Here is a 14,064-nt window from a genome sequence, read left to right on the forward strand (position 1 = left end):
CAGTCAGGTCACGATCTCGCGGTCCGTGAGTTCGAGCCCCGCGTCGGGCTCTGGGCTGATGGCTCAGAGCCTGGAGCCTGTTTCCGATTCTGTGTCTCCCTCTCTCTCTGCCCCTCCCCCGTTCATGCTCTGTCTCTCTCTGTCCCAAAAATAAATAAACATTGAAAAAAAAAAAAAAAGAGTCAGACTCTTTTAACTGACTGAGCCACCCAGGTACCCCAGAGAAATGCACAATTTTAAGTTCCTCTCCAGGTCAACTGAATCAGAATCTGTGTTTTTAAGAAGATCCCTGGGTGATTTATGCACATTAAAGTCCAAGAATTACTCCTTTACCGTGTTGGAAAATATTTTCTTGTCAGCTCAAAGTTAACGTGACACAGGGACTGATGATGTAGCCACTCTTAAGTTTTGGTTCAAATTAATATCTCCTAATATCATTTTTGCAGAGGTTCATGAACCAAAAGTCCCAGAAATTAAAAGTTCAGTGATAATAGGATATATGCTATTTCCCTGTCATTTTCTTGAAGAGATCTTGGATTTTATTCTGTAACATTCCAAAGACATTAAGTGAAACAATAAAAACAAAAAAGACATATTAGCCAAAGAGGAGAAGAGATATACACTTGATGATCAGACCAACTTAAATATTATTCATTGTATAGCTAGTCCACGCCCTACATGCTTCAATAATCTCAGCTTCCTTTGTCTTCCACTACTTCCCATGCCCCTGCATCATTTGCTGAAGCATCTCGATGGGGAACAGAGCTCTGCTGATCTCTGATGCTAGGGGCAACTTGTCTTCCAAAACATCTGAACAGATTCCTCCCAACTTGTCTATATTAGGGTAACAAATTCTGTCCATAAAATGTATTTTGGGGGTTGTCACTGGGTAGTCTTCAGTAAGAAATAGTTCAAGTATAGAAGTTCCCCACTCAGAGGAAGAATTCCAAAGGAAACCACCCATGATCACGTGAAAATCATGTATGTTCCGATCCACATCTGCCTTGATGCCAGACCCTTGATCATTCTCACTCATTCCTGGATCATTCTTCAGGGAATTGTGGTATTGTTCAAGGGTTATGTGAAGGGGTTCAGAATGTCACCCTAAAATATGCTACACTGGCATATTGATTATTTTGAATAAAGATACTTAAGAAACAGCCAGTGCAAGAAGGACATTCTGACTTTCCTCTGTCCCCCTGAAAGCAGGAAATAAATCTCCCATGTGAAAGTTACTCTCCTTGTACCAGGAGGATAGAAGACATCTTTATCACCAAAGATAGGGAATCTAGGACCAAGAAGTCTGTATACATAAGCCTAGTTCATTTTTTACCATTTGCTACCCCAAGCATAAACCCCTCTGCCTTGCCAATCCTACACAAACATTGTTTGTCTAAATGATATAAAAGCTGCCCACTCTGGTCACTTCTTTGTGTCCCATATCTTTGAGGGGCTCCTCAAAGATATTCATACATGCATACATAATTAAATTTGTTTTTCTCCCGTTAATCTTTCCTGTTATACAGGGGTGTCTCAGCCAAGAACACAGAAAGGTAAATGAAAATTAATTTTTCCTCCTCTTCAGATGTTAATTCTCCTCATCTTTTCAGTTTAAAACTTTTCAAACCTATGGAAAAGTAGCAACAATTGAAAACATAACTCATATACTTTTCACATGGATTTCCCCAATTATTAATATTTTGTTTCATTTGCTTTCTCTCCATCTCTTGTAACTCTCTCTCTCTCTATTTCACTCTCTCTCATCAAGTAAAATACATTAAAACACATTCCTTGGAAAAATCAAATTGTTTCCTTTAATAAAATCACCTTTCTGTGAATATACTATGCTAATCTCCCACTTTCAGGTCTAAATTTGTTTCAGGTCTAAATCTGCATCAAATGGAGCCAAGTGACCACCGTTACTTAGACACTGCGGGGGAAGAGCTATGGACTGTACACGCCACATTGTCCCTCTCCTCCTCCTCTCTTCTAGCTTTTCTATGGCATTGCTTTGATGGTCACAGCAGCATTCAGCAGGAGCAGGGTCCTTGAACAAGGCAAAGCAACGTAGCAAAGGCTATTTGCTCATAATTCAAACTTCTGTATATCTTTGAGGGTAGCAAGTCTTTATTCTCTGAGAACAGATCACGCAATTTTTGAAAACAACCAAAAATTACTCAGACCCCAAATGGGTATCTAAATCATGGGCATCTCTGAAGTAACAGCACGTACCAAGTCAACTACATTTAAATAAGTATAGCTTCCCAAGGTGACTCCTCTGAAGAGAACCACCTGTATCTTGGTATCTACATGCTAGTATGTTTGTTTAAAAATAACTGGCACCGAGCACTACTATATGCTTCCGATGGAACAGAACATAGGATAAATTAAAAACCTGTCTAGAAAGCAATTTGTCAACATGTACCATGAGCTCTAAAGATATTTATAACCTTTGTCCCAATAATTCCACTTTTAGGAAACTATACTGAAGGAATAATAAAATGCATGTTTAAAGAGAAATTTTTTTTAAAAAAAGATAAAAATTTAAAGGGATTCATCACAGGGCTATTTTAAGTAGAAAAATAAAATGAACTCAATGAAAAATTTCCAATACAGGTAATAGACTAAGTGATTTATGATGGTCTAGCCAATGCCTAACCTAATAACATAAAAATTTTATAATGTTAAAAGAAAAAAGTAAGATATAAAACTATATACAGCATAATTATAACTAGGTTATAAAATATATGCATATAAAAGACTGGAAGGAAACACAATAAGATATTAAGAATGGTTATCTTTAGTGGAAGTAGTTATGGGTGACTTTATTATCTTTTCCTTAACATTATACAATAAGTATATGTTTCTTGAAAATAAGAAAAAATCCTTCAACAACTCATTATTTAATATTTCTCTACAGAGAAAGACCAATTCCTATCAGTTTTTCTTTGCCTCTTTGCAAGGAAAAAGTTATATATTCTGATACTTGCATCATAGATACTTGTTGTTGCATAGACAGAGGCTTGTAGAAGCATTTTATTTGCAGAATTCTTTGTGGCATAAAATTTTTGATGACTACCTCTACCACACAGCCCTGAAGCACACAGTCCAGAAGATCACTCAAGTAACTATTACACAGCACCAATTATGATGTTTTACCTGCCTTTGTAAATAACGACATGATATCATATGTGGGCTATCCCTATTTCCTTTGTTTGTGTTCCTCGTAACTGTCTTCTCTTATTGTTCTGTCTCATTCTTTCCCTGCACTTACATCTCCTAAAGTATGAGATGATCAGAGACCAAAGTCCCTTAAATCAAAATGTATTGAAAGTTGAAGAGACCACCGGCAGAGCAAAGCTTTTAATTTACAGTGGCTGGATACATTGAGATGGTGTGTTGGAGTCCAAGTTCAATCAGATATTTCACAAGTTGCCTGATCCACTCAGCAGTGCCCTGGGCTCCAGGACATGGATACAAAAGACTACTGTGCAGCCTTGACAAGCAGCATATTGTCAAGATGGGATGGAATGGAATGGAATGGAATGACACCTGGGGGCAGACTCCTATTTTTGACAAGTCATCAAAAGAAGGGAAAATCAGAAAACAGACCCAAAGAGCATCCCAAAATTTACAAATGTAAACATATTCTGCCTGTGCCTTGAGGAAAAGAAACCAGAAACGCTCAGACCACATGAGATAATTAGCGCTCAAAATCACTCTTCACATGTATTCTTTAATGGGAACTTCAACATTAACTATTGCTTACGTTCTTTTGCTGTGATCTTCTATCGATCCGAGGCAATGTGCAGAACAAACATTCATTAATAATCAAGACTTTAACTTTCTTTTTAAGTAAGTGTTTAGGGAAGTAGAAAGGCAAATATTTAGTAAGAAATGGGAAGGGATCCCTGATATGAATAACAAATCCACCTTTTCTCTAAGCCTTGTACAGTAAGTTTATAGATATGAATACCTGTGTTGTAAAACCAGACAGGGAAATTTGGTGTTAGTGTGGCTATTAAAAGTATGGCCCTAAGAACAGTACCTCTCATAGGGCCACTCTAATCAAGCTAGCTGATGGTGATGATAATCATAATATGGAAAACAAAATGGGCTTAGATTTTGAAGACCTGTGTTCAAGTTCTAGATCTTTTATAAAGGGAGATAATAATTCTTTCCTTTCATAATGAGATTTCAGTTTGGGGCACATGAAATAATGAAATATGAAAGGATTTTTAAACTCTGAAACAATATGACCTTGTGTCTCTTGATAACTCACTATAAGCTAGGCATTGTCCTATTTAGCCCTCACTACAAAGCTGAGGCTGGAAATATTATTTTCTCCTTCCACAGACAAGTAATTTGAGGCCCAGAAGGTGAAGTAACTTCCTTATAGATAGAAAGTTGCAAAACTGGAGTTCAAACCTAGACTTGGGACTTGATATATAGCTTTTTTGTGTTTTATTATTATATTACTTTGTTTAAGACTTGCTGGGTTCCAGGTAACATTAACATTATACATACCTGGGATTGCCCAAAAATGACCCCAGGAGCTTGCTCTGTGTCCAAGACAGTAGCCACTAGTTATGTAGGACTATCATAGTTATGTAGGACTAGTTATGTAGCCCCTAAAATGTACCTAGTACAGCCAAAAACTAATTTTAATTTAAACTTTAATTTTTAAAAGGTTTTAAATTTAAGTTAAAAATTGGTACTTAATTCGGTATTAGAAAACTTCAAAGTATATATGCAGAAAAATTTGGGTGTGAAAATCTCCTTTTAACTGTATATTTTATGAAATCTAAATACAGATCAAGTATTTCCAAAGGAAATTTAGTGTCCAAATGGAGAGATTCTATAAGTCTAAAAGACACACCTGACTTCAAAGACTTATTATTTTAAAAAAATGTAAAATATCTCAACAACAACTTTTATATTGATTGCATGTAATGACATTTTGGATATAGCGATTTAAAGAAAATGTATTATTAAAATGCATTTCACATTTTTTCCCTATTTTTTTTTTTTTACTGTAGCTAGTAAAACACCCAAACTTACATATATGGTTTACATTGTATTTCTATTGACAAACACTGACCTGGACAATGAGTCAGCTGGAACTGAGAGCTCTCCCCTCTTCCCAGCAAGAGGGCTGAACAGGAATTTGGCCTGCCTACCCTGGCTATAAAGTTAACCATGGACCCCAGATCCCCTTTGTTTTGTCAGTTCTTCACAAACTTATTGTTTCTTTGTCTAAAAGATATAAAAGCTGTCTGTTTTGGTAACTTCTTTTTGTAGGGTTTTTGTAGGTATAAGATTAAATTTGTTTTGCTCCTGTTAATCTTATGTTAATTCAATGATTAGACTAGCCAAAGAACCTGGAAGGGAAGAAGAGGAATGTTTTCCTCCCCCACACGGGCCCTATACAATGAAAGAGTGAGAGAGAAGCAGGTCTTGCTCCTAGACTGTTCACCCTCAGTGTGCCCAACACAGTGCTCTGCACACAGTTCATCTTTCTCTGGATGTCATGAACACTACATCTTGCTCAACCTTGCTTAAAATTTCCCTAATGAAGCCTTCCTAACCCATAGAATTTTCCACGGCTCATGACAAATGGTGACCAGAAAGGGACCCATCTTCCACAACAGGGGATGCTGGGAATACTTGGAGAAAAAGATATAGGAAAAGACTGAACTTCCTCCTCACAGGAAGGTAGATACTCAAAGAACACTGAGATTTGTGATCTTACTGCAAATATGACACATGTGTAATTAACACAGAAGAAGTCAAGGACATACTGGTTACATTTGTAACCAGTGTTGGTCCCCTGAGTCACATTATCCCATAAAAACGTAAGTGGCATTAAAGCAAAATTTCTGTACTAATACATAATGCTGCATTTAACCCAGAATAAAGCTGAAACACAATACGATTTATGTACTCCAGGGACAGGGGAATCCCTATCCACTAGCAAGTATGACAGAGGGCTACCTATTGATGAGAAAATCCACCTTTGTTTAAATGCTAATTAAACATCTACTGAGAGTATCCAACTCTATGCCAGAACATAGAATAGACATTAGGACAGTAATGTGAAATAATATAAAAAGCATTGGCTTTCTCATTATGTGATCCAGGTCTCAGTCTCCTAATCTGTGAAACAATGATAATAGTCTTCAAATGGGTATTGAAAGCCTTAAGTCCATCATGTATTTTAATTGCCTAGACAGTGTGTGACATAGTAAAGACTAAATCTTAGTGCCCTCCCTCTGAGAGCTAGGAGAGTGGAAAACAGTCCCTGCCCTAAAGGAGTTAATGCTCTAGACCGAGGAGCTGACCAGTCTTGTCCTCAGACCCCTATGGCACTGCTGTAGCTGAGGGTGACTGTGCACCTCCACGATGGCAGGAAGGAAAGAGGGTCACTGCAGCACGTGTGTGTGTGAACTTGGGATGAGAAGGGGCAGGAACACGGCACAGAAGATGTAAGAAATTGAACTGATATGAAATGATCCCACCACAAAAAGAATTCCCTGCTTGAAAATAAAATTGTTTTCCATTTGATTTCTTGTCATTTGCTTTTCCTGTAAATGTTTAGCACAGGAAAACCAACTATTTGAGGAATTTAATGAGCTATGGTCCAAATAACCACAATTTTAAGCTATGTTTGTGTTTTACCAGAATTCTAGATTTTTGTGAAGCAGAAACATACCTCCCGCTTTATACTTTACAACTAGGTGTTTGGGATTTTTTTTTTTTTTCATTTTATTTCAAAATCTCAAACATGTCCATTCCACTCCCTTGGCTCCCATGGTCACTATCTTAGTTCAGCCTTTTTATCCTCTTTTGGTTATTATTCCCAATAGGCCCCACTCTCCAGTTTGTCCTCATGCCAATCCCTCTTGCATGTTGTGACCAGAGCAACCTCTCAGGATCCCACAGTGTCTTCACTGCTTTCCACACCATCAGCAGCTCCCCATTCCTACAGGAGAGGCCAGGCCACGTGGAAGGCACTGCCACCGCACGACTTGTCCTACCAATCGCCTGCCCTTTGTCTCAAGCATCCCTGCCCAGGAACACCCCACACGTGGACATGCGGACATGGGGGGGCGCCACACCCTGGCCATCTCTGCCTTCCTTAACTTGCTCCCCCTCTTCCCTGTACTCCTCCCTTCTCTGTACTCCGCCTTCAAACCTCAGCCCCAAATGTCGCTTACTCATCCATTCACTTCCTCCTTCAACCCCAGGCAGACGCCAATCATGCTTTCCTCAGCACTTACAGAGCGCTTTCGTCAGACTCCCCGCACAACTCTGGTCATGTCACATCATATTAGAATGAATTGTGTACACATTCTTTTTCTCCATTATGTAACTCTTAGAGAAAGAACATCCCTTTTTATTCCTAATTTAAGGGTGGGTGTGGGCAAGATACCATCTTATAAAATCAGGGCAGCCAGTTGGTAGTCCTTTAAAGTGTCCAGGATGGAGTGAATTCCTCCAAAAATATTTCTAGAAAAGAGGAAAACCAGGGACCAGAAAAGAGAAGGAAAGAGAAGGTGGGGGGGGGGGGGGTGCTTAGAAATTGAGTTTAGAATTTAACACAATTGGTTTTTAGCCTGGTTCCTAGAGACGAGGTTGCCGTTCTGTGATCAAGGACAACACACATTGTTTCTGTGAATGTCACTCACCCCATCTGCAGAGTAGAAATAATAATAATAGATCTTACCTCCCTGCCACTGTTATGGGAGTAAATGAATTGAAAGAGTGGCTGTAAAATTCCATTTTTGAATTGAGTCCAAGGTCATTCTGTTTTTTGAAAATGTATTTTTCAGAAAATTGGAAATTTGCTCTAAAATTTTTATTGAAAAAATATTCTCTTTTGTTGAATAATGATAGGAGATAAAACATGCCACAGCTCCAACTCATCCCCCTTTATTAATGAATTAAGCCACATCAAAATGCAATAAAAAGGGTATAAGAGGCTCCTAAGAAGCATTCAAATTTTTATCAGTCATTTTCCCTCCATAAAATGAGCATTTCTATTAAAATGGTATTACATAAAAATAGAATTTTAATGGGTGAAGATTCTTTAAAATCACAAGACCACCTGGTAAAAGGCAGGCTTAAAGCTACTTTTCCCTCCATAGAAATTAGAAATGAAAGAAACCAAAAATGACTGAAATTAGAAAATGCAAAAAACCAAAATAGCCACAAAATAAATGTGCTCCCCAAATGTGGAAGTGTCAGGACCTCCAACTCAAAGATGCCATTGTTAAGAATATTAGGCTCTTGTTCAGCAGTGACCATGGGAAGTAAGAAATTCTGCCCGGGTAGTGAAACCACATGGGTTATGCAGAAAGGCACGCTGCAGGGAAAGAAGCCACACATGACTGGAAGACAGGGATTGTGATACTACAGAGCAGTGGAAAACATGAATTACTTGCCAACAAGGGATCTGCCATCGGAAAGACTCACAGTAGGCAAAAATGCAATAAAGTTGAAAGGATGGTCACTCCAGAGAAAAATGGGCTCCACGAGGAACAGGAAAAGGGCACATTTGGTAAGTTTGTATCAATAGTCAAGCTGTGATGTCATTTTCAAAATACGACTATTGGTGTTGAATAGAAAGCATTTCAAATTGAGATGTGTTGAGACAATAAGCATAAACACTCGTACATTGTACTTGCAAATATTTGGGGGATGTGAATATTTATCTTGCTCATCTCTGAAGAATTTTAATTTTTCTCATTTATAATTTTAATCGAAGCATTGCTATTCATTTTTTCTTAACTCTTTCTTATAGGCATCAAATTGTAATATCCAAGTCCAATTTGGGGGAAAGAAACACCACCAAGAACTACCCTCCAGAACAAAATAATGATGTTCATTCCTCCAAACAACCAAATTTGAAGTCTACCAAAACAAAAACAAGGAGTCCGCACAAAAAGAAGTAAAAAAATCACATTCTAGGGGTTCAATGCAAGAAGCAGCCTCACTATGCCGTCTAATCAAACTTCAGCTGACTTTCACAAAAAAATTATACCCTAGCTCATCAAAATATACATTTTCTATTTGCTTTTTTTAAGATTAAAAATAACAATAAAAAAAGAAAACTTGAAGGAGTTCACAATCATTTGCCTGACACATGTCGATGTCATGTACTGTCTCTGAAGATCGGGAAGGCTATTTGCAGCGCATGTGATTAGCGGACACTAGTCTTCAAGGTTCAGTTTTCTTCCAAACGGTGTAAAATACCCACAGTTCCAAGTGTGAAGGAACACAGACGATCTCCTTTGAGAATTCCACAGGAGAATACAGGCACCCAAGCTGTTCTTCATAGAGTGCAGGCCTTCCGTCAAACTGACACAATCACTCTATGTAAACTATTTCCCTCCTGTTTCAGTACTTCTATTGAGAGGCCAAGAATCAGTTTGAAAAGCTCCCATGTGCAATCTTCTTCTGGAGTTGTGGAGATTGGAATGGCTGTCAAATCATTAATCACATAATCAGTCTCTCTCCCTTCTTTGGGGCACCTCTTCAGTACTGGAATACAGTCTTCTATTAGAACCTGAGAGCAGTCTCCTTTCTGATTATTTAAGGCATGACCACGTGTTTTTCTTTTTCTTTTCCTTTTTTCACCACATGTTTTTCACATGTATTTCTTTTTTTTTTTTTTTTTAATTTTTTTAATGTACATTCATTTTGAGAGAGAAAGACAAAGTGAAGGCTGGGGAGGGGCAGAGAGAGAGGGAGAGCCAGAATCTGAAGCAGGCTCCAGGCTCTGAGCTGCCAGCACAGAGCCTGACACGGGGCTCGAACCCATGAATTAGGAGATCATGACCTGAGCCAAAGTCGGATGCTTAACCAACTGAGCCACCTAGGCACCCCCACATGTATTTCTTACATCCATCAATCACCATTTGGTCAATCTCTACCATAGTGACCATATTTGGTTTCAGTTTAAATATTTCACATAATATGCCCCCATCTCTGCCCCCTTGAATCAGTATGTCTTTGCCACTGTTGTCTCCTTTTCCACTGTTCATGATGGCCTGGGTATGCCCAAATCACCCTCCACCGGATTAAAATCTCCAAACTGCTTCAAGCGTAGAATCTCAATGTTCGCTTAAGGTGAATCTTCATCATACACCACTTCATCTATTCATCCCCAACCAGGCAACCAACAGCTATAGGCCAGTATCTGTCAATGGTCCCTCCTCGAACTATGGGAGGTAATCACTTCACCCGCTCAGTACAGCCCTGACTCAGTTCTTTTATTCTTTCTTCTACTTTGTCCAAAAGACTGTGAACTTCTTGGTCTTGTGAATCCCCATCATAACTCTGAAGGTCCAACAACACCGATCGTGTGAGTAAATTCTCAGATTGGCAAGGCTACCATTTTTGTTTATGTAGGTCGCCGAATAACTGTGGTCTTGCCAGGTGTGCCCCAACCCCATCATCCCTTGCTCCCGGAAGATGGACTGCAGGCCTTTTAGAATGTTCTCACCATCAGCTTTGGTGCCAAGCATGAAGTTTCGTCTGCTGTGCTGTGCTGTTACCATAGTGAGGCACTGCCCTGTACCATGCCTGGGGGAGGTGGAAGCGGGTTCAGGAAACTGGGGAGGCTGCAGGCATGCCAGGCCTCTCTTCTCTGAAGAATTTTAATTTGAAAAAAAATAAAGGATAAAAAGTGTAGGTGAGGACAAAAGACCCAACAAACAAGAGTCTTCCAGGGTATCAGCTGAGTAGAGTGCGTCACCTCCATTGTCCCTTAGATACAGTGCAGGAAACAAGTTTTCTTACACCAGTGTCTCCCCAGTATGCTAGAAGAACTGGATCTCCCACGGGATTTCATTCACTGTTAACAGTCTTTTATAAACAGGAAAGATCTAGCTCAAAACATTCAATGTACTTAAGAAATCTATAAGGCCACAAGTCACTAGGACTATTATCTCCTGTTTGGCTTTTTTATCCCACTGCTAGATATCATATACAATATTTTACATTTGCAACATTGCAGTTTATAAGAAATATACATTTGGTCAAACATGTATTTTCCTTATCTATTTAGCCTTCTTCCACAGTTCATAGCTCACAGCTCCCCAGACCCTTGGAACTTCCTAAGTGTGAAGAGACATGAAGGTGTCACTTGTTATGTTAATGAGGTGGTGACTTTTGCAAAGCTTCTAAGGATGAGGTTCATGGTGAATGGAGCCAACCAAGTGATCTGAGGGTTGGAACTTACAGTCCCACCCCCTGACCTATGGGGAGGAGAAAAGGGCTAGAAATGTAATTGCCAATGGCCATTGATTTAATCAACCATGCCTATGTAATGAAGCCTCCTAAAAATCCAAAAGGAGGGGACTCAGAGAGCTCCCAGGTTGATAAACATGTGGAGATTTGGGGAAAGCAGTGTGCCTATAGAAGGCATGGAAGCTTCATACCCTTTTACCATACTTTGCCCTATGTATCTCTTCCACCTGACTGGTCTTTTTAAAATGAACCAGTATTTTAGTAAGTAAAATATTTCTCTGAGTTCTGTGTTCTAGACTCTCTAGCAAATCAATCAAAGCTGAGAGGAAATCTTGGGAACCAATGATTTATAGTCAGTTGGTTAGAAGTGCAGGTAACGAGCCTGAGCTTTGTGGCTGGCCTCTGAGAGGTACAGGGAGGGCAGTCTTGTAGGACTGAACCCTAATCCATAGAATCTGATGTTATCTCTGGGCAGTGTCAGAATTGAGTTAAATTACAGGACATTCAGCCAGTGTCTGGAGCATCGTTTGTTGTGGGGAATCCCACAAATATACACACACCGGCACACACCAGAATTGGTCTCAGAACACCATTTTAACATGTGAAAAGCTGGCCCTAGTTCCAAAGCAACTTCACACATTAGTTGCTTTGATGTGTGGAGGCGAAAGCAAAGGCTCAGAGAAAGAAGGTCATATTCCTAGAAAGAGGCATGTGGAAGGCAAAGCTCCAGGTCTTCTGGGTCCAAATCTACTGTATATGTCACTTCCCTTTTAAATTGTATAATGATCATAAGAAGTTTCAGTTCTCAAAAAAAAAAAAAAAAAAAAAAAAAAAAAAAAAAAAAAAAAAAAAAAAAAAGAGCAAAATCTTTGGCAAGGGCTCCTACATTTTCCCAGAGCTTCTTGGAAGAGGACGTGCTGTGTTTTAACCTCCTGGGGGCAAAGAGACCACGGTGAGCTGGATTTCTCCTGTGCGAGGCGCTGGCCTCAGGCTCAGTCTGCAGATGGGCAGAGGGAGGGGAGACCAGGGTGGGACGCTCCAAGTGGGGATTAAACACCCAAATCGGAAGGAGAACAGCTGTAGCCCCTTTGCATTACAGTTTTAAAATTCTGAGCGTGTAAAGAACTATAAAAATCACAAGTAGGCCCTGGATCATAACAGATGAATAAGGGATTTATAATCTTTAAACTGCAAGGAGAATGGCTTACATTTGTACCATTTCCTATTTTGATTACAATCATTGTCCTGAGAGCAGATTCATGTTGTGCCTTTTCTGATTCTTTTTGCAATCCATCACAAGAAGACAACAGAATGGTAATGCTGCTGTACTTTCTTTGAAAGACAATAAAAACCCGTGTAACTTCAGACCTTCCCATTTGTTTTTTTTTTTTTTTTTTTTTCCTTTTTTTTTTTTGATTGGGCAGCCATTTTCTATTGTGGACTGTTAGCTACCTCATTAACCTGGAAAGGTGAGACGGTCTGGACAATTACCTTCCAGAATATTAAAAAGGTTAAAGCAAAAAGCCTGCTGCTTAGTGCTTTTCATAAAGTAGCTCGAGTATTAAATCCTGATATCTTGTTCCAGGTTCCCAGCCTGTAATCACAAGAAATGGCACAAAGCAAGGCTCTTCCCCCTGAATTGTTTTAAAATGACATTCTTCTCCTAATGTTTCCTGGCCGTATGCAGTTTATGTGTCAATAAACCTTGGGGAAATTTCTATGTCTCCCTTCCCTACAACACCCTGCTGCAGGAGAGTGTGCTTTATTTCTTAGTAGGCACTTTTTTCAGCTCAATCTGTTTTTCTTTGTATTAAAGGAACTTCTATAAAATTGATAAGAACCTCTATAACAACGCAAATTTTCTGTTATTCTAGGAATTCACCATTCACAAAAGCAGTACGAAGATATCAAAATTCATATGCAAAGAAAGGAATGCAAAAGCCTTAGAACTGGTTGGTGCCTCTGGGCTCTAGCCTGGCTATTAACTATTATGGCCCGTAGAAGAGCTATAGTAGTGTGCACTTACCTGTATTATTGGGCTATATATGTAGCCATCTGGAAAACTATAGCTGCACCAACGCCAGAAAAATGAAAAAGGAAGACACGGACTATGTTACATTTTTCAGGTGTTATTCATACCCTACAGTTGGGTAAATACAAGGAGGACATAAAAATCCAGTAATTTCTAAATTAAAAAGGAAATACTAACTTTTTCTTCTCTGTGTTGTTTTCACCCTCAGCCCAGCTAGATGGCCCAGGCTTTTATAGCACAAAAAATATATGGAGCATAAGAAATTAGTAGCATGTCCACAGCTGACCTGACTTTACAGAACTACACTCCTATCCTCATCACTTACCTTATATTCTAACTGCCCCTGGGTGGCTTTATACACAGGTGGCATTTGGGACCTATGGGGAATTTCCCACTGGAGGCTGCAAAGCTTAGGGGAAATTATATCATGTGTGGCATATCTAGGAGCTCATTAAAACATTTCTACTCAGTGCTTTATGATAGATTTGGCAGCCTCAGGAATTCCAGTTGGATATATAAAGAGCCTCTTGTTGTTTGTTATTCTAATTGTGGTCATTACACAAATGTAAATGAAACTACACTCTGCTCTTCATTTGCATGTAGATTTGGCAAGTGGTATTTGAAGGGAAAAAAAACAGCCTTGTCACCCACTTCTTTTACCAATCAGTATCCTTCTCAGACAATAGATTAACTCCTGTCTACATCTCATGCACTGGGCTGTGTGAGAGGGTAACAGGCACGAGGCACACAAAAATGGTAAGAAGCGTCTGCCCTAGTGG

At 39.2% G+C, this 14,064-nt stretch overlaps 1 pseudogene; it reads right to left on the minus strand.

Annotated features, from left to right (window-relative positions):
- Positions 1-8,513: 8,513 nt before the first annotated feature.
- Positions 8,514-10,622, minus strand: LOC123611239 (annotated as a pseudogene).
- Between the last annotated feature and the right edge of the window lie 3,442 nt (positions 10,623-14,064).

The sequence above is a fragment of the Leopardus geoffroyi genome, chromosome C2 (genome assembly GCF_018350155.1).
Source record: "Leopardus geoffroyi isolate Oge1 chromosome C2, O.geoffroyi_Oge1_pat1.0, whole genome shotgun sequence".
In the NCBI taxonomy this organism is placed as follows: Eukaryota; Metazoa; Chordata; class Mammalia; order Carnivora; family Felidae; genus Leopardus; species Leopardus geoffroyi.